We start from the raw sequence: 24,697 nt of genomic DNA on the forward strand, positions 1-24,697 counted from the left end.
GTAGAGATGGGGTTTCACTATGTTGGTCAGGCTGGTCTCGAACTCTTGACCTCATGATCTGCCCACTTCGGCCTCCCAAAGTTCTGGGATTACAGGCATGAGCCAGCGCGCCCAGCCACTTTTCACTTATTGTTTTATTTAGCCGTATTTATAGAGTGCTCACTATGTGCTGGGCACTGATTTACAGACACAGCAGTGAATAATTCAGTCTAAGTTCTTCCCTCAGAGGTTTTACACTTGAATGAGACAAGGCAGTTAGTACAGCTATAGTATGTCTGACAGTGCTGTGTTTCATATCCTGCCCTCCTTTTCATGTTTTCTCACGTCTTTTTTTTTTTTCTGTGTCCCTTTCATGCATTCTTTCATTCAAGAAGTAATTGTTCAACCGGGCATGGCAGCTCACGCTTGTAAACTCGTCATTTTGGGAAGCGAAGGTGGCAGGATCACTTGAGCCCAAGAGTTTGAGACCAGCCTAAGCAACACAGTGAGACCCTGTCTCTACAGAAATTTTTAAAAATATATCTGAGTGTTCTGGCATGAGCCTGTAGTCCCAGCTATCAGAAGGCTGAAGCGGGAAGATCCCTTGAGCCCAGGAATTTCAGGCTCTGGCAGCCTATGATTGCACCACTGCATTCCATCCTGGGCAACAGAAGGATACCTAGTCTCTAAAAAATAAAAATAAAAAGATGAAAGTCATTGTTGAACTGCTACTATGGGACAAGCATTATTTTAGGCCCTGGGGCTGCTGCACTAAGCATGAAGAATAGTCTATTGGGTAGGAGTGGGGAGACAAGCAACAAACAACTATGTTAATAAATAGAATGTCACCAGGTAACAAATACTGTGAAGAAAAGCAAAGCGTGGTACAAGATAGCAGAAGTTTAGCAGTGCGGGGGTTGCTGTTTTATAATACATGGTCAGGAAAGGGCTTCAGAATAAGGTATTATTTGAGCAGAAATCTGAAAGAAATAAAGGAGCAAGCCATGTGGCCACCTGAAGCAAAGTATTCCAGGCGGAGTAAACAGCAGGAGTCACAGTAAGTTCATCTTGAATAATTTTCAGTGCTTCTTAATAGGCCACAAATTCCATTTTCAGTTATGTCTATTGTTCAGGCTGTTCATTAAGTTTTAATATCAATTTTTATATTTTTCATTAGATGTCCTCTTCGTTTTTCAATTCCATATACTCAGTTTCAAGGTCACTTGTTCCTCATTTATATTTTAATTTGATCTTTTATTTCTTCCTACTATATTAAAATATTTTTATAATTTTATGTCTGATAATTCCAAGTTTTTGAGGATCTGTATTAGTTATCAGTTATCATTGTTTCAGAACAATATTACTACAAACTTAGTCACTTAAAACTACACACATTTATAGTTTCACAGTTTCTGGGGGTCAGGAGTCTTCGCTTGCTTTCTTGCACAATGGATTTTTACTATTTTACTCCTTCACTGGGGATACAGCCCTTTGGTCTCTAAAATGACCCACTTTGGGTGAGCTTTAGACTTTGTCTCATGTCCTCTGCCCTCAGCAGCCAAGAAATACAAGCTTCTATAAGCAGATGGATCCATGAATGTTGCAAATAATAAACATAATCATGCATCACACAATGACATTTTGGTCAACGATGGGCCACATAAACAATGGAGGTCCCATAAAATTATAATGGAGCTGAAAATTTTTTCACCTTGTGATAACTGTTATAATGTCCTAGATCAATGCATTACTCATGTGTTTGTAGTGATGCTGGTGTAAACAAACTTACTGTGTTGCCAGTCTTATAAAAGCATAGCACATACAACAATGTACAATGCATAATACTTAATAATGATAATAAATGACAATGTTATTGGTTTATGTATCTACTATACCATATTTATCACTGTTTTAGTGTGTACTCCTTCTGCTTAAAAAAAAATTTAACTGTAGAACAGCCTCAGGCAGGTCCTTCAGGAGGTATTCCAGAAGAAGACATTGATATTATAGGAGATGGTAGCTCCATGCGTGTTGCTGCCCCTGAAGACCTTCCAGTGGGACAAGATATGGAGGTTGTAGACAGTGATACTGATGAGCCTGACTCCATGTAGGCCTAGGCTAATGTGTATGTTTGTGTCATGGTTTTTAACAAAAACTTTAAAAGTAAAAAATTTGTTTAAAACTTTAAAAATAGAAAAAAGCTTATCGAATAATAATATAAAGAACATCACATGTACCCCATAAATACCTACTATGTATGCATAAAAATTTTAAATTTTAAATGTTTAAAGGGAAAGAAAATATTTTTGTATAGCTGTAAAATGCATTTGTATTGCAAGCGAAGTGCTATTACCAAAGAGTCAAAAGTTTTTAAAAAAAAAAGTTTATGAAGTAAAAAAGTTTTAGTAAGCTAGGCTTAATTTATTATTGGAGAAAAAATATTTTTAATAAATTTAGTGTAGCCTAAGTGTACAGGGTTTATAAAATATACGGTGGTGTATAATAATGTCCTAAATCTTCACCTTCACTCATTACTCACTAACTGACTCACCCAAAACAACTTCCAATCCTGCAATCTCCATTCATGGTGAGGTGCTCTGTACAGGTGTGCCATGTTTTGTCTTTTATACAGTATTTTAACTCTACCTTTTCCATGTTTTAATATTTTAAATACACATGTACTTACCATTATGTTACAATTGCCTACAGCATTCAGTACGGTAACATGATGTACATGTGTGTATCCTTGGAGCAACAGACTGTACCATGTAGCCTCGGTGTGTAATCGGCTTTACTATCTCAGTTTGTGAAATTACATTCTGTGATGTCTCATGACAAAATCGCCTAACAGCGTATTTTTTCAGAACATATCTCCATCATTAAGAGACATAAGATCGTATATGCTACCTCGGGTAATGAAAGAGGAGTCACAAGATGTGAGGGAGAAAAATATGCTACATTTTTATTATAATCTCCTAACATAATTTAATGAGATTGTCACTAGTAGGTTACTCATTTTATGAGGTGCAAGAATTAATTTTGGAAAGTAGAGGCACCACATGAGTAAGTTAAACCATACGATGCCTAAGGAAAACTAAGAAAACATCATTTATTCATTCATTCAGTATTTATTGAACATCTACAAGGTATCAGATCAGACCATTTTTTAACTTTTGAAGACATATTAGTGGATAAAGGTGACAAAAATCCTTGCCTACTGGAAACCTACATTCTAGTAAGCATAAGAGTACTGAGCTATTTATTGTAAGAATGGGGAAGACATAGCACCAAGAGGCCCAGGGGAGGCTCAGGAAAAAGAAAAGAGATGCCAACCTGGCCAACATGGCAAAACTCCATGTCTACTAAAAATACAAAAATTAGCCAGGTGCAATGGTGCACACCTGTAGAACCAGCTACTCCAGAGGCTGAGGCATGAGAATTACTTGAGCCTGAGAGACAGAGGTTGCAGTGAGCTGAGATGGTACCACTGCACTCCAGCCTGTATGACAGAGCAAGATTCTCTCAATAAAAAAAAAAGAGATGCAAAACATAACACTCCCTTAACTGGCCACTTTACTTAGAGTTGAATGTTACCCCTCATTTTCAAGATCAAGCCTACTGTCTTAATATATTTGCTAAATCTGTTAACAATACACTGGATCCTCTTGGGGGAACTCACACTTCTTGCATCTGGGAGGGGAACACTAATGGGGCGTAAGACTGAGAATAGTACTGGAATAGGAGATGTGGTTTCATTGTGACTTGACAAGAAGTGAAAGGCTTCCTTCCTGATGCTGCAGTGGTGGTAGGGGACTGCTCACTGAGTCAGCAGTACAGGTGCCAAGCCAACTTGGCCTCTTTCCACTCTGAGGTTATATCTCATAAGGTCCAATCCCACTACCTCCTTGTCTTGACTTGCTTGGAATGGTATGGAGACGTTAACACACCTGTATCCATTTCCTGTTGTTGCCATAACAAATCAACACAAACTTAGTCACTTAAAACAACACAAACTTATTATCTTCTGTCTCTCAAGTACAATAAACTATTGTTTAGTTTATCTCAACAAACTAAAATCAAGCTGTCAGCAGGCTGCGTTCCTTTCTGGAGGCTCTAGAGGTGAACCCATTTCTTGCTCATTTATATTGTTGACGAAATTAAGGTCCTTATGGTTGAAGAGTGGAGGTTCCCATTTTCCTCCTACCCTAAGGTAAAGGCCTTTCCCAGCTTTTAACGGCCATCACATTCCTTGGCTCATGGCCTGTTTCTTCTGCCTTCAAAGCAAACAACAGTGGATGGAGTCCCTGTCATGCTTCACATTTTTCTTCCTTCTCTTTCTGTCTTGTCTCTCTGACCCAACCAGGGAAAGGTTTACTGCTTTGATGGACTCATGATTAGAAGGTCTACCTGGATAATCTAGGAAGATCTCCCATCTCAATACTCCTACTCTTGATCACGACCTGTGTCATATAAGGTAATATATTCACAAGTTCTGAATATTAGGACATGGACATATTTGGGGGGATCATTATTCTGCCTGACACACAGCCCTAGTGACTTGGCTCTGCATTGGTCTTTCAGCATGAATGTTGTCCTGACTATCTGCAGAAGGTAAAATTGGTTATAATCTCTTACATTAAATATTTCCTTAAAATCTTAACATGAAATAGTACTCTAATTCCTGATGCTAATCTAAACTAATAACCATAATAATTGGGCTATATATGTATCTACTCAGAGTTATGAATAAATCCAGGAGCCATTTCCTACCATCAAATTCGTATTCATTTGTCTGTTAAAGTTTATCTGAAGAAACAGAAATACGTATTCTATATATAGTTGGGGTTAACCTTTATTCAACACCCCTGGGAACTTTCTATAACACTGGAATCCATTTAGTATGCAGCCTTAGAAAAGGCACCTTTGATAGAAAGGCAGATACAGAGACACTGAAGTGTTCCTCTTAATGGTTAACCAAATTATATTTTGCTGTCTTTCTATTTGCACAATGAATGCTTTCTCATAGAAAATTCTTTGTTATCCAAATGAACACCAGGTGGTTTGATGTATCAATAGTTATGGTAAATAGAGACATACAACACACAAATTTCCTATAATCAAAAACCTTTAAGAACAAAGCTTCATCATTGTTCATGATATAGATATTTCTAAAAATGATTCAAAATATAAAGAAAGCCAATGATTTTTGATATAAAAGGGTGGCTGGACACACATGCGCATGCGCACATGCGCACACGCGCGCGCACGCACACACACACACATACACACACACAGATTGGATAATCCTAATATTTAAGATTAAGAAAAGGAAAGCAACTCGTAGAAAAACATTGAGAGCTATTATTTGTTGTTCGCTTACGTTGTTCCTTAGACAATGGTAGGTGCTTAATATATATTAATCGATTGTTTACAAGAGCTGTGTAATTTATGTGTCATGATCATTTTAGAGATGAGAAAACTGAGGCTTAGAGGGTATTTTCTAAGCTGATTTAAGTTCAAGTAGCTAACAAATGACAGGGCTGGAATTTTAAATCTGAATCTTAGTTCATTTTTTAAACGTACTAAAAACTTTACCTAACAATTGTAAACACTATTATTTTTTACATGATGAAGACAAATATATTTATATTTTGTGGAATTTTGGAACACACAGACAGAGCTACTTTGCCATATTGTATCACTGTACATATACACAAAAAAGTTTGTGTCTATTTAAAACCTGTAGTTGCCATTCCACAAACCCACTTGGTTTCGAATAACTAAAAAAACAAAAACAAAAACACAGTTGTGCCAATAAACAACTGACCTATGTTTTCATATTACTGTATTGCCAGTATAACATTAAAAGGAAACCCAGAGGCAACTTGTGAGCCAAGAACAATGAAAAGAGAATAAAAGAAAAAATATATGCCACCCAAATCTGTTGGACTTTGGTTTTCAGATTTGCTCCAGAACCATACCACTTGGTGGATTCAACAGAAAGAATGCAAAATCTTAAGACAGTTATCCAAATAAAAATGTTTCTGTTTAATTAGATCCCATTTGTCAATTTTGGCTTTTGTTGACATTGTTTTTGGTGTTTCAGACATGAAGTCCTTGCCCATGCCTATGTCTTGAATGGTATTACCTAGGTTTTCTTCTAGGGTTTTTATGGTATTAGGTCTAACATTTAAGTCTCTAATCCATCTTAAATTACTTTTTGTATAAGGAGTAAGGAAAGGATCCAGTTTCAGCTTTCTACTTATGGCTAGCCAATTTTCCCAGCACCATTTATTAAATAGGGAATCCTTTCCCCATTTCTTGTTTCTCTCAGGTTTGTCAAAGATCAGATGGCTGTAGATGTGTGGTATTATTTCTGAGGACTCTGTTCTGTTCCATTGGTCTATATCTCTGTTTTGGTACCAGTACCATGCTGTTTGGGTTACTGTAGCCTTGTAGTATAGTTTGAAGTCAGGTAGCGTGATGCCTCCAGCTTTGTTCTTTTGACTTACGATTGTCTTGGCGATGCGGGCTCTTTTTTGGTTCCATATGAACTTTAAAGCAGTTTTTTCCAATTCTGTGAAGAAACTCATTGGTAGCTTGATGGGGATGGCATTGAATCTATAAATTACCTTGGGCAGTATGGCCATTTTCATGATATTGATTCTTCCTATCCATGAGCATGGTATGTTCTTCCATTTGTTTGTGTCCTCTTTTATTTCACTGAGCAGTGGTTTGTAGTTCTCCTTGAAGAGGTCCTTTACATCCCTTGTAAGTTGGATTCCTAGGTATTTTATTCTCTTTGAAGCAATTGTGAATGGAAGTTCATTCATGATTTGGCTCTCTGTTTGTCTGTTGCTGGTGTATAAGAATGCTTGTGATTATTGTACATTAATTTTGTATCCTGAGACTTTGCTGAAGTTGCTTATCAGCTTAAGGAGATTTGGGGCTGAGATGATGGGGTTTTCTAAATATACAATCATGTCATCTGCAAACAGAGACAATTTTACTTCTTCTTTCCCTAACTTGAATACCCTTTATTTCTTTCTCTTGCCTGATTGTCCTAGCCAGAACTTCCAACACTATGTTGAATAGGAGTGGTGAGAGAGGGCATCCCTGTCCTGTGCCAGTTTTCAAAGGGAATGCTCAGCAAAAAAAACTACCATCAGAGTGAACAGGCAACCTACAGAATGGGAGAAAATTTTTGCAATCTACTCATCTGACAAAGGGCTGATATCCAGAATCTACAAAGAACTCAAACAAATTTACAAGAAAAAAACAAACAACCCCATCAAAAAGTGGGCAAAGGATATGAACAGACATTTCTCAAAAGAAGGCATTCACACAGCCAACAGACACATGAAAAAATGCTCGTCATCACTGGCCATCAGAGAAATGCAAATCAAAACCACAATGAGATACCATCTCACACCAGTTAGAATGGCAATCATTAAAAAGTCAGGAAACAACAGGTGCTGGAGAGGATGTGGAGAAATAGAAACACTTTTACACTGTTGGTGGGATTGTAAACTAGTTCAACCATATGGAAAACAGTATGGCGATTCCTCAAGGATCTAGAACTAGAAGTACCATATGACCCAGCCATCCCATTACTATATATACCCAAAGGATTATAAATCATGCTGCTATAAAGACACATGCACACGTATGTTCATTGCGGCACTATTCACAATAGCAAAGACTTGGAATCAACCCAAATGTCCATCAGTGACAGACTGGATTAAGAAAATGTGGCACATATACACCATGGAATACTATGCAGCCATAAAAAAGGATGAGTTTGTGTCCTTTGTAGGGACATGGATGCAGCTGGAAGCCATCATTCTCAGCAAACTATCATAAGAACAGAAAACCAAACGCCACATGTTCTCACTCATAGGTGGGAACTGAACAATGAGATCACTTGGACTCGGGAAGGGGAACATCTCACACCGGGGCCTATTATGGGGAGGGGGAAGGGGGGAAGGATTGCATTGGGAGTTATACCTGATGTAAATGACGAGTTGATGGGTGCTGACGAGTTGATGGGTGCAGCATACCAACATGGCACGAGTGTACATATGTAACAAACCTGCATGTTATGCACATGTAACCCAGAACTTTAATAATAAAAATAAAAATAAAGAGGACAAAACAAAACAAAAAAAAGTTTCTGTTCAATATCATTAAATGTTTCATTTTCTTCATATGTAATTTTTAAGTAATTTATATGACTGAATTGCATTCCCTCATAAGTGCCATTAAGGTACACTTTGGTTCTCTATGTATTAATCCATCTGCAAACCTGTCACAAATTGTGGTCAGTAATAGCTTCCAAATGAGCATGGTTTTCATATAATCCTCAGAACTACTGATACCTATTACTGTAGGAATACCACTAACAATCCTCACAGTAAGTCTTCTATTGAATTTGTACCATTTTATAAACTAGAGGTTCAGTTTCTGTTGTCTATATTTCTCTAAGTCATCAATATTAATTTTAATATTTTGACTGACAATATGAAGTATTGTGCATATATTATTGAATGCTTCCTATAATATTACTTTCGATAGCTGTTGTTGCTGTATTTTAACACTATGCTCCCTCAAGATTAAAATCATGCAGCCTTGTTTTTCCTCCAAGGAATTTAGTTCCAAAAACCAGTCATAGTACAAGCATTTTCTGCAAGCTATTTTCATAATGAGTACAAGCTTTGCATGAAATCAGAATGTATTACACAACTTACGTGTTTTACTAAGAAAGACCTCATTAAGGTGATACACCTCACTTCCAGGAAAAAAACTGAGCACAAAACAGCAGTCCAAACATCAACAATATTAATATGAGGAGTAAACAGGAAAAGGAATTTCCAAATTACAAAAATCAAATATTCAGCAACCTATTGCAGACTAGGATTCCGTGAATAAACAATGACTGATTATAACAGAGAGCCTCTTGGCTCTCATTTTTCTGCCTTGTCTTACCAATGAAAATACCGAAACAATGTTGAAAAAATGTGCACTTGGAAACTCCAAATCATACCTAGCCTTGCAAAATCAGTATTGAAACTAAAATATGTGTGATAGTATCTGGGCACAGGCCCAGAGCCCATTATATTATAAGCTTCTTTATATCTATTCTTAGCATGTGTTCGTATCATAAAAAGCATCAAGTGTGGTCAATTTTTAAAATCATACGGTTTGGCCAAGAAGCACTGTGTATGCTGATAAAAATTCTGTGTGTGTGTGTGTGTGTGTGTGTGTGTGTGATTAGTAGGGGTAGAACGAAAACTCTGAGTTCTGTACATATGATATTTCACTCAAAAGTAATATTTACACCTGCACTTAGCCTTATCCTCCACAAAATAATAAAAGAAAAGTGTTTTTTTCTTACATATCAGTTGCAGAACACACCAACAGCCTCCAGAGCCATACCACTTTATAAAAAGGCTGGTTACAAGTATTAATGTCAGTGTAATCTGGAAAGCACCAGTGCATGTAGGAAAAGCTGTAGATAAACCCTGGCGTTTCTGTGTGATTAGGAACAGTAATTTTTTCAAAGTGAAAGAATTAGTAACTGAGAATTAGTAACTGAAAAGTAAAAAACAGAATTCCCCATTCAAATAAAAGGCTGGATAACACTTCTGTTGCTGAAACAGCTGTGTGTGTGTGTGTGTGTGTGTGTGTACATTGTAGGGTATATATATTTATGGGATATATGAGATATTTTGATACCAGCATGCAATGCATGATAATCACATTCAGATAAATAGAGTATCCATCACCTCAAGCATTTATCCTTTGTATTACAAACAATCCAGTTATACTCTTTTAGTTATTTTTAAGTGTCCTTTTAAGTGTCCAATTAAATTATTTTTTACCATCCACTCTGTTGTGTTAACAAACACTAGGTCTTATTCATTCTTTCTAGCAATTTTTTGTACCCATTAACCATCCTCACTTCCCCCACTTCCTCCCACCACCCTCATTACTCTTCCCAGCTTCTGGTAACCATCCTTCTACTCAATGAACTCAATTATTTTCATTTTTACTTTCCACAAATAAGTGACAGAAAACGCAATGTTTGTTTTTTTCTGTATCTGGCTTATTTCACTTAATATAATGACCTCCAGTTCCATCCATGTTGTTGCAAATAATGGATCTCATTCTTTTTGTGGCTGAATACTACTTCATTGTGTATGTGTATCACATTTTCTTTATCCATTCATCTATTGATGAACACAGGTTGCTTTCAAATCATGGCTATGTTGAATAGTGCTGTAATAAACATGGGAATGCAGATATATTTTCAAAGTACTGATTTCCTTTCCTTTGAACATATATTCAACAGTGGGATTGCTGGCTTATATGTTAGCTCTATTTTCAGTTTCTTAAGGAACCTCCAAACTGTTCTCTATAGTGGTTGTACTAATTTACATTCCTTCCAACAGTGTAGAGGGTTCCCTTTTCTCCACATCCTCACCAGCATTTGTTTTTGCCTGTCTTTTGGATAAAAGCCATTTTAACTGGGATGAGATAATATTACATTGTAGTTTTGATTTATCTGTAGCATTTATCTGAACATCAATGATGTTGAGCACCTTTTCATATGCCTGTTTGCCATTTGTATGTCTTCCTTTGAAAAATGTCTATTCAAATCCTTTGCTCACTTTTTAATTGGGTTATTTTTCCTATAGAGTTGTTTGAGCTCTTTATGTATTCTGGTTATTAATCCCTTGTCAGAGGTGTAGTTTGCAAATATTTTCTCCCATTCTTTGGGTTGTATCTTCACTTTGTTGATTGTTTCCTTTCTTGTGCAGAAGCTTTTTAACTTGATGTGATCCCATTTGTCCATTTTCGCTCTGGTTGCCTGTGCCTGTGGGGTATTACTCAAGAAATGTCTGTCCAGTCCCATGTCCTGGAGAGTTTGTCCTATGTTTTCTTTTAGTAGTTTCAATGTTTAAGGTCTTAGATTTAAGTCTTTAATCCACTTTTATTTGGTTTTTGTGTATGAAGAGAGATAGAGGTAAGTTTCATTCTTCTGCATATGAATATCCAGTTTCCCCAGCACCACTTATCGAAGAGAAGGTTCTTTCTCCAATGTATATTCTTGGCACCTCTGTCAAAAAATGAGTTCACTGTAGATGTATGGATTTATCTCCGGGTTATCTTTTCTGTTCCACTGATCTATGTCTGTTTTTATGCCAGTACCATGCCATTTTAGTTACTATAGTTCTGTAGCATAGTAGCTTGAATTTTTAATGGTAAAGTATCAGATAGAATTTCAAATATCAAAATGAACTTTCAAGAAATATTCAGGTGACTTTTAAATATCCAGATATCACTGAAAAAACTAATAAAACATCAGGCTTCACAATTAGATTTGCATTTGTGTATTATTTGTTTACTGCATTTATTTCAATTTGAGTATGTGTCTATTACTTTCCTTTTCTTTCCTTTTAATAATTTTTGTTTTTACTTTTTGGGTTTTTTTTTTCCAGATTCTTCTAAAAAAAGGAAAATTCTTAGGGTCAGATCTTCACATCCACAAACTGCATTCCACAATTCCACAATAATGCAATTCTATAGTCAATGGTCTACAATTCCTTTTACAAAAAATAAAAATAAAAAATAAGGCTTATTTACCTTCCTCACTTTGAAAATACACTCTAACCCAAATCAGAACAGATCTCTATTTTTTTAAACACAGGAAACATTGTGATGAATGTTCTCAGAGATATGAAAGGCAAGAATTAGCTATACAAAGTTAATCTTCAAGAAATTTTAAACTACAAATACACCAAAATAAGGTGACTTTCACTCTCTGTGAACCTCTGTTCAGTTCCTATGGCACACCCTCAGTTACCTAGGCAAATCGGCCACATTGGTGTCTTGAGGATAGAGTGTTAAGAGAACAAGATGAGATAAGATTCATTTTCTCTTTATAACTCACCTCTGCTCTCTTTTGAAATGCTAAAAATTGGAAAAGTTAAGCTATTTTTTCTGCTGGTACCCAAAGAACAATTATCTAATTGAAATAGGTCTTACAATAGTTAAGCAAGGGGCCCGTCTATCATGCCCATCGAATCATCAGAGGGGCTCACTTTCTGTTAGAACATGAAAATGGAAAATTTACAGAATATTATTCAAAATTTACAAAATGTAATTCAAAAAACCAATTCAGAGGATTTCTTCTTTACCAAGCCTAAAATTATTTCTGACTTCACATAAAGGATTCAGATGTCTTGTACTACCTGGCCGTTGTCAAGAACCCCTAGGAAATAAGAACAGTCTACATGACTACATTCATCAGAAATATTTATAATCATAGACAATAATTTGGAAGTAGAAACTATGAATTCGTACTAACTGAATGCATTAGTGTTACCAACATCACTGCCAACACAAATACAAAGATGTGACTCCTAAACTATGAGATCTGAATGTCACAAATTTTCTCCATGTTTTTAAGTTTCCTGTGTGGGGACATCATAAAGCATATCCTCTCTAGAAGCAAAGAAAGCCAGCTTGAAAACCTGAATCACAAAAGCAAAGCAATTTTTGTGTTGCAATTTCCACAGAGAGGATTTATTTATGTGATCTATGGAAGCCATCGTTAAATGGCTTCTGGGCTCTGCACTAGTCTGTTGTTCTCCAGGCTGACTCCTTTCTTACTGCTCCACGACAGCCTATTAACCTTTTTAGTTTATCTGTGACCCTAACAGCAAATCCCTAATGGCATAGGGGCAGGAAAGAATCAAAACAGAGATTTCTTTAAAGGTGTGTTTTGTTTATTTTCTGGAAATCACTAATCTGATGCTCTTAGTATGAGTCCAAGAGGACAGGGCTGGCATCTAATCCTCTGCCCTATACACACCACATAATGCATTACCAAAATCAAGAGCATGCTGAACTACAGCTTTCCAGGGATTAAGCTACTTCCTGGATAGATAGCCACTTTCAGATGCCTTGTACACCAAGAGTACAGTCAAACTCGATTTTAATATCATGAACAACTCCCAATGGTACGTGAACAATAGACAAGAAATGCCTTAAACCTTATAATGACACTAGCTAACAAGGGTTGAGCAGTTCATAAGAACAAGAAAACACATAGTTCCTTACATACATAGAATCCAAGTGCTCATTTTTTATACTTGAAAAAAGAAAACACATAATATATTGTTACTCAGGACTCAACTGTCCCCTTTGGTTGGTTGAATTTTTGTTCTTTCACATGACAAGAACAACACAATAGTAACCAGGCACACTGCTTCACTTCAATGTGCATGATCATGGCATGCATCATTAACACTGCAAAGATTTGCTAACCCATTTTAAAATAAGAACACTTTTATTTAGATTAAATACAATGCTTGTTATAGCCAACGTATATATGTCAAGTTCTTCCTAAAATTTATAATGTTGCAAGGTGTCTTTATTTCCTGAAGACATTTATATACTTGCATGCTAGTTTTGGGAGTAATATTAATTCATTCATTCATTCATTCTTCCCAGAGCTGTCTGAGACCAGCTCTCAGCAAGGAACTAGAGGAAATTCCAAAGACACAGAAAGCAGTTTCCTCTTTAAGATATTTGTTTCTTGTGCTGCTTTATTTTTAGAACATTATTGGGGAATTTGAGGTTTAAAAATGTCTTGAATGAGGTGTAATAATAGCAATGGACTGCAGCGATATCTTAATCTCTTTCTAATACTGACACAATTGGCAACATTTTTAACCAAACCTCAAGTAATACTGTTTATTCTATACAGACAAGAAAAGTCTGTGTGTGTATATATGTGAGAGAGAATATGCTACAAAGCTCACCAAACACATAGTGAAAAATGGCATTAAAATATACCAGCTAAGAGCAATAACCATAAAAGCAATTATAGTCAACAACCTGATACTTCACTTTCCTTGGTTTAATTGAAACACAAAGACTTTTGTTAGCAGTTCTTTGCCTGGGGAGTTTACATTGAGTGCTCCCTTACTGATGGAGGAAGTGGCATAGCTCTATTCTTTTGCCTCTGCTTGTAGTTACGGCTACACCTAGAGTAAAAGAAAAATTAATTGTAATTATCCAGTGAGTTAAGAGTGATCTGATGACAAATTCAGAAATCATTTGCACTTCAAAAAAAAATACCATCCCAGCTTTCCACGGAAAAGCCTCCTAACTGCCTTGGACTCTGAATGTCTTATGTAAAGGTTAAATAATCATGAATATCATTTTAGTATATTATAAGCTGTCACTACACTCTCTCTTATTTATTTTTTCTCTTTTCTGTTTTTCATGTTCATCGTTGCAGGGGATAGTGTCTGGTTTATTATATTCTTATTGTTCAGCTTTTGGTTATAAAACATGAATGTTTCGGCTACACCAAATTTCAGATAGAATTATCAAATCTGAATGCATGAAATAAATTGGCACAACCCACCATCATTTAATACCCTTACATTATTAATGTGAAGTTAAGTCCTGTTGAAGATGCAAACTGCAAAGAATGCTACTTAAATAAAAAGCAAAAGAAGTCTTTCAACAAATATGTATTAAACCTCTTGCAGACAGACACAGTTCTGAGTACTGTGGATACAGTGATGAAGAGAACCTGTGGAGTTCCTCTCACGAAGCTGAGAGCCTAGTGATCAGAGGGTATAAGTGCTACAAAAAGACTAAACGCAATAATGTGATGGAAAGCAATAGAAAAGGCCTCTCTAGAAAGGTAGCATTTAGGCTGAAATCGGAATGCTAAGAAGGAACAACTCTTTCTTCCAGTTGATCGAGTCGGTTACTGAAGCTTGCCAAAATAGCATGGTACTGGTACCAAAACAGACATATAGACCAATGGAACAGAACAGAGTCCTCAGAAATAATACCACACATCTACAGCCATCTGATCTTTGACAAACCTGAGAGAAACAAGAAATGGGGAAAGGATTCCCTATTTAATAAATGGTGCTGGGAAAATTGGCTAGCCATAAGTAGAAAGCTGAAACTGGATCCTTTCCTTACTCCTTATACAAAAAGTAATTCAAGATGGATTAGAGACTTAAATGTTAGACCTAATACCATAAAAACCCTCGAAGAAAACCTAGGTAATACCATTCAAGACATAGGCATGGGCAAGGACTTCATGTCTAAAACACCAAAAGCAACGGCAGCAAAAGCCAAAATTGACAAATGGGATCTCATTAAACTAAAGAGCTTCTGCACAGCAAAAGAAACTACCATCAGAGTGAACAGGCAACCTACAGAATGGGAGAAAATTTTTGCAATCTACTCATCTGACAAAGGGCTAATATCCAGAACCTACAAAGAACTCAAACAAATTTACAAGAAAAAAACAAACAACCCCATCAAAAAGTGGGCAAAGGATATGAACAGACATTTCTCAAAAGAAGACATTCATACAGCCAACAGACACATGAAAAAATGCTCATCATCACTGGCCATCAGAGAAATGCAAATCAAAACCACAATGAGATACCATCGCACACCAGTTAGAATGGCGATCATTAAAAAGTCAGGAAACAACAGGTGCTGGAGAGGATGTGGAGAAATAGGAACACTTTTACACTGTTGGTGGGATTGTAAACTAGTTCAACCATATGGAAAACAGTATGGCGATTCCTCAAGGATCTAGAACTAGAAGTACCATATGACCCAGCCATCCCATTACTATATATACCCAAAGGATTACAAATCATGCTGCTATAAAGACACATGCACATGTATGTTTATTGTGGCACTATTCACAATAGCAAAGACTTGGAATCAACCCAAATGTCCATCAGTGACAGACTGGATTAAGAAAATGTGGCACATATACACCATGGAATACTATGCAGCCATCAAAAAGGAGGAGTTTGTGTCCTTCGTAGGGACATGGATGCAGCTGGAAACCATCATTCTTAGCAAACTATCACAAGAACAGAAAACCAAACACCGCATGTTCTCACTCATAGGTGGGAACTGAACAATGAGAACACTTGGACTCAGGAAGGGAAACATCACACACCGGGGCCTATCATGGGGAGGGAGGAGGGGGGAGGGATTGTATTGGGAGTTATACCTGATGTAAATGACGAGTTGATGGGTGCTGACGAGTTGATGGGTGCAGCACACCAACATGGCACAAGTATACATATGTAACAAACCTGCACGTTATACACATGTACCCTAGAACTTAAAGTATAATAATAATAATAATAAATAAATAAATAAATAAATAAATAAATTTTTTTTTAAAAAAAAAAAAAGAAGGAACAACTCTCCAGGACCAGGGAAGGTCAGCATGTGACTAGAGCACAGGGAGCGAGGGTGAGAAAAGGATCACAAAATAAGCCCAAAGAGGAGACAGGTGAATGATCATGTAGGACTTTGTAAGCCTGAGTAAGGGGAGTGGTTTTTCTTCTAGGCGAGATGGGAAGCTTTGAGGGAGTTCAAGCAGGAGAGCAACATTTTCTCATTCACACTTTTAAACATTACTCCAAGCACTTTGGGGGACCGAGACAGGAGGATCATTTGAGGCCAGGAGTTGGACACTAGCCTGGGCAACATAGTGTGACTCTGTCTTTACAAAATAAAAAATTTTTTAAATTACTTCAACTTCTCCATGGAGGATGTACTGTTGGGACATAGAAATCCATGGGAGGATTCTAAAGAGAGTTATAGACCTGAGCGATAGCTTTTGGATATTAGTTTAATCATACCTGGCTGATAGAATAAATGTGGAGAATAAGGCTAACTTCTAGATACTTGGCTTGAACAACTGGGTGGATGATAGTGTCATCCTGAAATGAAGAAGATTAGAAAAGGCAAACTTGTGAGGATAGGGGTAATACAGTTGTGTTTTGGCTGTGTTCTTTTTGAGATGCCTAGAACATTAGTTCTTGATGTTTTATTATGCAATACACTTCACTGCACTAATATTTATAAAAATTTAATAGCATATTCATAAACAGGGCAACTAAACTTCTTACATTACATTTCAGGTACTATTTTTTCACACTCATTTTTCTTCAAGCATCCTGGTTTAGACAAAGTTGCATATCCAGAGAAAGACAGGTAAAGTAAAATGTAAAATGCGCATGAGGATCAACATCCTTGAGCAACAATCTTGCACCTTCTGTGTTAAAATAATCCATTCCAGGCCAGGCATGATGTCTCATGCCTGTAATCCCAGTACTTTGGGAGGCTGAAGGGAGCAGATCACTTAAGCCCAGGAGTTCAAGACCAACCTGGGCAACATGGAAAAATCCCATCTCTGCAAAAAATACAAAAAATTAGCAGGGTGTGGTGATGTGCACCTGTAGTCCCAGCCAACTACTTGGGAGGCTGAGGTAGGAGAATCATCTGAACCTGGGAAGTTGAAACTGCAGTAAGCTGTGATCACACCACTGCACTTCAGCCTGGGTGATGGAGTGAGACCTTGTCTCAAAATAAATAAATAATAATCCATTCCAAAGATCAAAATACCGAATGATCCAAATAAGATGGAGCAAAGTAAAGAAAGAAAACTGATACCTTGATCAATGGACAAAGTTTACTTTCATCCTAGGGCGACTTATTCTTTTGCAATGAGAACTGTTTGGTTAGCTCTTAAATGATAAGGGAAGCCCATCAACCTAAAAAAATGTTCTTGTTCCCATCTAAAGTCAGTGAAACCTTTAAAATCTCTTCCTACTGAGCAGCACAGAGGACAGAGCAAGAGCTAAAACAAACTAATCCAAGATACTGCTTCTGATGGCAGGAAGTGCCATATCCAGTGTATAGTATCATGGAAAACAAAAGCAGGCAATACAGATCAGGGGACAGAGTAAGACAAAGAATAGAGACTGGAATCTGAAAAACATCCTACGGATATCCTAAATGCTCACCTGAAGATTTCACTACTACTTTGGTATTGTTCCCTTCTGTGTACTACACATTTTACTTATCTTGTATTCCTCCATTTCATCTTCGCATTAAGCCTTTGAGGTAGGTGTTATTATACTATAGATAGGTGCTATTATCTTATCTATATATTATAGAAAAGAAAACACCTTTGAGGTAGGTGTTATACTACAGGTAGGTGTTATTATCTTATCTATATGTTATAGATAAGAAAACTCATGTTCAGAAATTTCATGTTCAGAAATACTTGAATAGCATTGCACAGTTAGTAAGTGGTAGAGCCACAATTTGACTTTAGGTCTGTTTAACTTCAAAATTCATGTTAGTATCCCCTTATTTTTATTATAGGCTGGATACATTTTTGATTATATGGTAGATATTTAAAATAGTTTTAGTTATCTGCAATCATAAAACGACAGGTCATGAACCAAGCGGACCCAGATGGTACTGAGGTCTTCCTATGCCATGACTATACAGATGAAAATGAATCATTTTGTAGAATGGCAAGAATAGAGATTGTCTCCAATGAGATTAAATAGCCCTCACACATGGCATGCTGCTAAAGCAAATTAGGTGTCTTTCTATCTTGACTATGCCATAGTATACAATACAAATGTCTTGAGTCTATGGGTGCTGAATTCAAGGGTGGTGAGTACAAACTTGCTTCCAGTTTATTGACTTGCTTAGCATAGCATTAAATAGGAACTTAACTATTTCTCATTGAATGTACAATAATTAACTTATGCAGCACAGGCATTTAAGTTTAAAGTGTGTTATTATCCTTCCTCTTCCCAAAGTTAAAACACACACACACACACGAAAGATAATGTATGGCAAAGTCAAGATTAATTTTAGATTTCTGTGCTCAGACAATATATAAATCACCAGGTACCACGGCATTCCAGCAGCATGATTGCACAGGAACAGAGTTTTTCCAGCAAATATCATTAAGTATTTTATTTTTGCATCGCAAAAATTTCAATACTTAATTTTGCTTAATCTTGAAATTAAAGGGTTCATTTAAAAGGAACATTTTATAAAAACCCCTCAAATTTTAATCTCTAATGTAATTTAATTGTTTGGAGAGTGACATGTCTTATGAGCTAATTAATAATTTATTAAAATTATTAAGTGGTGATAAATTTATTAATTTTGGAACTTTTGCAGGAAAACGTTATATATTTTCATTTTTTCATAGCTAACGAATCCATAGCTATAAAATGCCATAAAATTAAGAAAGCCTTTTTTCTCTTGCTTTCGAAGCCATGTTCTTCAATCATCAATTTGTTTTCATACAGGCAGCAAAAAGCCAGCTTATAAATGCAATATTCACATCTAGCACATCCAAATCCTTCTATCTACATGAATTTCTTTTTCTTTTTTTTGAGACAGAGTCTCACTGTGTTGCACAGGCTGGAGTGTAGTGGTGTGATCTCAGGTCACTGCAACTTCCATTTCCTGGGTTCAAGCAATTCTCCTGCCTCAGCCTCCTGAGTAGCTGGGACTACAGGTGCACACCACCACGTCCAGCTAATTTTTGTATTTTTAGTAGAGATGGGGTTTTGCCACGTTGCCTAGGCTGGTTTCAAACTCCTGACCTCAAGTGGTCTGCCTGTCTCAGCCTCCCAAAGTGCTGGGATTACAGGCATGAGCCACCACACTTGAGGATCTTGAATTTTAAAGATTTAACGACTACAAGAAACTCATCACAAATGAAATATGGACATAAATGTTATTACATTTTCAGATGCCAACCACTGAACCACTAACACAACATTCTTCTTCATTGTTATGAAGTGAAGTATTTGTATAATAATAACAGCTATCACTTGAGTACTTACTATATGCCAGGCACTATTTATATATTATTTAATATGTAAATAATTTAATATACTGTGTATTTCATTAAGAGGGAAATAAGGAAAAAGCAGTGTCCATCATGGTGGACATACTATCCACTAAAATCAGCTGTTCTTCTGATAGTAATTAATGTGTAGGTAGGATACAGACGCTAAGCTAGACGGCATCCCCAGGCTCTTTTGCAGCTAGGCATGGCCACGTGTCCAAGCTCTTGACAATGGAATATGGAAGGAGGCAATATGTGCAAATTCCACCTCTCTTGCTTGAATGGAAATCACTGGACCCAGATTAGGCTCTCTCCCTCTTCTCACAGCTAGACTGGCCATATCAGACCTGTTCCTAGACAACTATAAGGAGCAAAGCTGCCACTCAGATAAAAAGATTAAACTTGAGACAATTACTTAATCATTTCATGTCCATTTATTTCAGCAGCTTACCCTACCCAAACTAATAGATCACACAGGCACATACACATACATATACATATACATATACATATACATATACATATACATATACATATACATACATATATATTGTTTTATGGTCAATTACCAATAAGGGTTTTTGTTTTTACTTTTGCAGACTTCTTAATCCACTAAGTTATTTAAGAATATTTGCTGACCAAAACACGAAGAATCTCCACATGAGCTATACATAAAACTATTGTTTTCTGATTATTATATTGCTAGTGATAGCTAACTTCAATTATATGGTTTTGAATTTGAATTTTATTGTTTACAAAGCTTTTCCAAAAATATTCTTACTTTGTCTTCCTTACGCTCTTTATTTTGCAGACCCTAAACTAAAATTCAGAGTGGTTAAGTAACTTGGCAAATATTACTCAGTTATCAGTTGGTATAGACTGAACTGAGCCAAAATCCACACTCTTTAAATTCATACTTCCTCTTTGTGATAACATCTTTAACCTTTGACTTGGCAAATGAAACTGATTTAAATTGTACATTTCAAAAGGGAGGTGAATTTTTGCCTGGTGGTGTTGTATTAAAAGTTAGCTAGGATCAGTCTTTCCTACTTCTTTATATTTGAGCATGTCTGGTATAATCTATAGTATGCTGAAAGATCAAACAGACATATGTGGAGAAATATGAAAAAAAAATTATTTGAAGTTTTTTTGAGAAAAATCCTCCAGGTTATCTTCAGTTTTGTTAACAGAGTAACTCAGTGAGATTTAAGGCATTAGAAATAGAAGTTGATTTAAAATAAATAAATAAATAAATAAATATTTCCAGTGCAAAAGCTTTTTTGAAAATCACTTTTCTGCCCTACACTTCAGCACAGTGTCACTGTGAGATAATTATATTTTTTCTGCTTCCTAAGGTTTTCTTTAGGGTTTTCAATTCATCTGCTCCATTAAATCTAATGTTCTCCTCACTACTCTTCCAAATTCCTGTTCTGCTAAGGTTCGACACCACACATAAGTCTGTGTATGGTGGCCAAGAACCTTCCAGGAGCATTCTTCACCCTGTCTCATGTTGTATTTAAACAATACTTCTCCTACCCCCAAACAGAAGGGAATAAAACAATAGCTTCCCCTAAATACTTTCTTCCACAGAATTACCCAACAGTTCTATTGTTATGCACACAAAGCACAAGAAAGAAAGATATAATTTATTTCTTATCACACAAATATCTTCATGGGTTCATATTCAGATGAGGCAGCTTCTTTGAAGGCCCTGGAGATGTGCAGAGCTGCTTAGAGCAGCATCAAAGACTTTGGGGAAAAAAATAATCTAAAACTGGAACCTCAGAGAAGGAGAAAAGAGCTCATGAGTGGAAGTCTAAAAGAAATGAAGCCTCGATGAGTTTTAGATTCCTCATTATATTAGTCTAGGTTTAGGTGATTAACTTTCTGATATGTTTAATATAAATGAAAATATTGCAAATTCTTCTAATCCTAGATAATTATTTATGGATCCATTAAGCATAAAAGGAATTATTCAACACTAGATAAATTATTAAAGTCATTAATTACCAACATAGAGAATTATTGTTGGCTGACTTGATTAGGTCTCTCCTTAAAACCAACAGTGTAGAGACACTTCTTTCAATTAATTTGACACTAGTGATTTCAGAAGCTGAAAAACATATGAACATGGTTTAATGAGGATGTTTTTATTCTGTGTTCTGTTCCCATTAATTGACAAAGAAATATTCACTGATATTTTGGCTCAAAGTATTGCATAAGCTATCTTTCACATAAGAGTAAATTAAAAATTAAAATTATTTCTTAAATTAGCAAGTAATGATTGTTTAATTAGAAAAGAGGAAATGCTTGGCTACTCCTTTTTAAATTGCTAAAAGGAAAGTAATATTGTTGGTGACAGAACGAGGATCAGCATCAAGTGTGGCCGATTTCTGAGAAGAAATTTCCTTTAATGACTGGATTGTTAAATCCCTCTAAGGCTGTGCAGCAGGTATTATAAAGCATGCAATAAATTTTATAAAGATATCAAACCTCTTTTCACCCTTGGCTGCCAGTATACCACTTTGTCCCAATTCTCTTCTGGACTCTCTAAAGACTGACGAGTATTTTCCAGTATTGCCTGCCTGCCCCCAGAGCTCCTTTCTTATTACCCCATGTACTCTCACAGGAGTACCTCATCCACATCCATGAATTGCACTGGCACCAATATGTTGATTACCAAAATCCACATCTTCAACACAAACCCCATTCTAAGCTCTCAAGTCATATTTGTATACTACTTCTATACCACAAGGACCTAAAAACACTGAACATCTCTACTTCTAAATTATTATAGGAATCTCAAAATCAACATGTCCCTAATTTGCTATATCTACTCCCTATCACACTTTCAAATAATGTGTTAGCCCTCCTACATTCTCCTTTAAATGAGTGGTTTCAGTCTTCTCCTTCAGGGCTTTGTCAGTGTTCCTCTTGAGACAGCATAGGTCCTGGCAGACAAGAGACACAGAGCTCAGAATCTCCATGGGCCTCACATGTCCGGGCATATTTCCTCCCCTACCCTCTTTCCTCCCCTAACAAGCTGACCCAAGTCACGTAGCAGAAAGCTGCCCCCGCCTAACTTACCCAGCCAAGCTGAATTCCTAACCATAAAAGGCAGAGCCTAACGTCTACCTCCTTGAACAATGTCTCCCAAGGTTGCTAAAGTGGGACTGTAGCATTCCTGATAAGAAACTGACCATCTTCCAAGGTTACAAAAGGAAGAGTCTGGCGTTCCCCCTAAGAATCAGATCAGATCCAGCCAGCTAAAGTCAAGATGGACTCCAGCACTGACCTTTCACTGACTTTTTTCCTCTTCATAATCTCATTATAATACTAAAATCACACCCAGGGGTATAGATTTAACTGGCCAATGAGACATACGACACATAAAGAAGCGTGTTATCAGACTGTGCAGATGCTTAAAATTCCCCACCTCTACGTTGCATACATGTGACTCCTTTTTTTGCCTCAGCTTCCTCAAAATGACAAGAGCTTAGCCTTTGGGGGAGCTGGCACTGGGATCTCTTTCCCTTATGCTTCTCCCTTGTCTTGCTCGAACTGCAAGCCTATTAAACCTTGCCTGAGAAAAATTTATTTTTGGCATGATGTTAATTTGTATTTATGCAAGAGCCAATAGTTATCTGAACTACAGTGACACTCTGGGTACCTCCATCATGAGCTATGGCCTTCATATCACCAGAGCAATGCCATGTGCCACAGGAGGAAGAGAGAGAACACTAAAATGCTCCACCCTGGTTCATTTTGTCCCCTGGAGATCCATGTAGCTCAGCCTGTGGACATGCTTCACAAATTTTTCTTAAAAACAATTATTTAGCTTCCAACTATAGGCTTTCTTTCTAAAGGACTCAAGTGTTGTCAGTGAAGTCACACTGAATTTACGATGCCATGTCATCATCTGCAACTGCCCGTCTCTCCAACCTCAGCTCTTCAGGAACCACACACTAACATCTCCCTTTCAAGACACTTTCCTCTAAACAAGTCTACCCATGAACACAGAAGCCTAGGGAAATTGTTGGTCTCACACACCCAGCTACAACTGGATCACACATACATGGCTCCCTATCCAATATATATTTTATCAATTAATTACAAATTAGTTGATATTCCTGATAGGACTGTGGGACTGTAGACAACACTGTGGCTTGATAAAAGTTTAACAGCGGCCGGGCGCAGTGGCTCATGCCTGTAATCCCAGCACTTTGGGAGGCTGAGGAGGGCGGATTGCCTGAGGTCAGGGGTTCGAGACCAGTCTGGCCAACATGATGAAACCCCGTCTCTATTAAAAATACAAAAAATAATAATAATAATTAGCCAGACATGGTGGCATGTGCCTGTAATCCCAGTTACTCGGGAGGCTGAGGCAGGGGAACTGCTTGAACCAGGGAGGTGGAGGTTGCAGTGAGCTGAGATCGTGCCACTATACTTCAGCCTGGGCAACAGAACGAGACTCAATCTCAACAACAAAAAAAAAAGGTTTACCAGCGTGTTGTTACTAAATCTGTGATCAAAAGTCAACATGCCCGTCTCAAAGTAATTCTAGGATATTCAGGTTAATCTGACCCAATCTATCCATTTTTATCACACAAAGCTTCTCACCCAAAAAAAGGGCATTAAGCAGCACACTAATGGCAAAGTCAATATCTTCTCTGTTTATTAATTTTCTACTGCCACATGGCAAATTACCACAAACTTGGCAGCTTAAAACAATACCAACTTATTAGTTCATAGTTCTACAGGTCAGAATTTCAGGCACAAAGAGACTGGTTTCTCTGCTTGGGTCTTATAGGCTAAAATCAAGCGGTCAGCCAGGCTGCATTCTCATCTGTAGCTCAGGTGCTCTTCCAAGACCATGTAATGGTAGCAGAATTCAGTTCCTTGCAGTTGTAGAACTGTGGTCCCCAATTCATCACTGTCTGTCAGCAGAGGCAGCTCAGCTCTGAGGGGCCAGCT

At 37.0% G+C, this 24,697-nt stretch overlaps 1 protein-coding gene across 2 annotated transcripts in view; it reads right to left on the minus strand.

Moving 5' to 3' along the window:
- TAFA2 (TAFA chemokine like family member 2) overlaps positions 1 to 24,697 on the minus strand; it is a 502,254-nt gene that overhangs the window by 364,456 nt on the left and 113,101 nt on the right. The window lies entirely within an intron of this gene.

This window comes from Macaca thibetana, chromosome 11 (assembly GCF_024542745.1).
Source record: "Macaca thibetana thibetana isolate TM-01 chromosome 11, ASM2454274v1, whole genome shotgun sequence".
Classification (NCBI taxonomy): Eukaryota; Metazoa; Chordata; class Mammalia; order Primates; family Cercopithecidae; genus Macaca; species Macaca thibetana.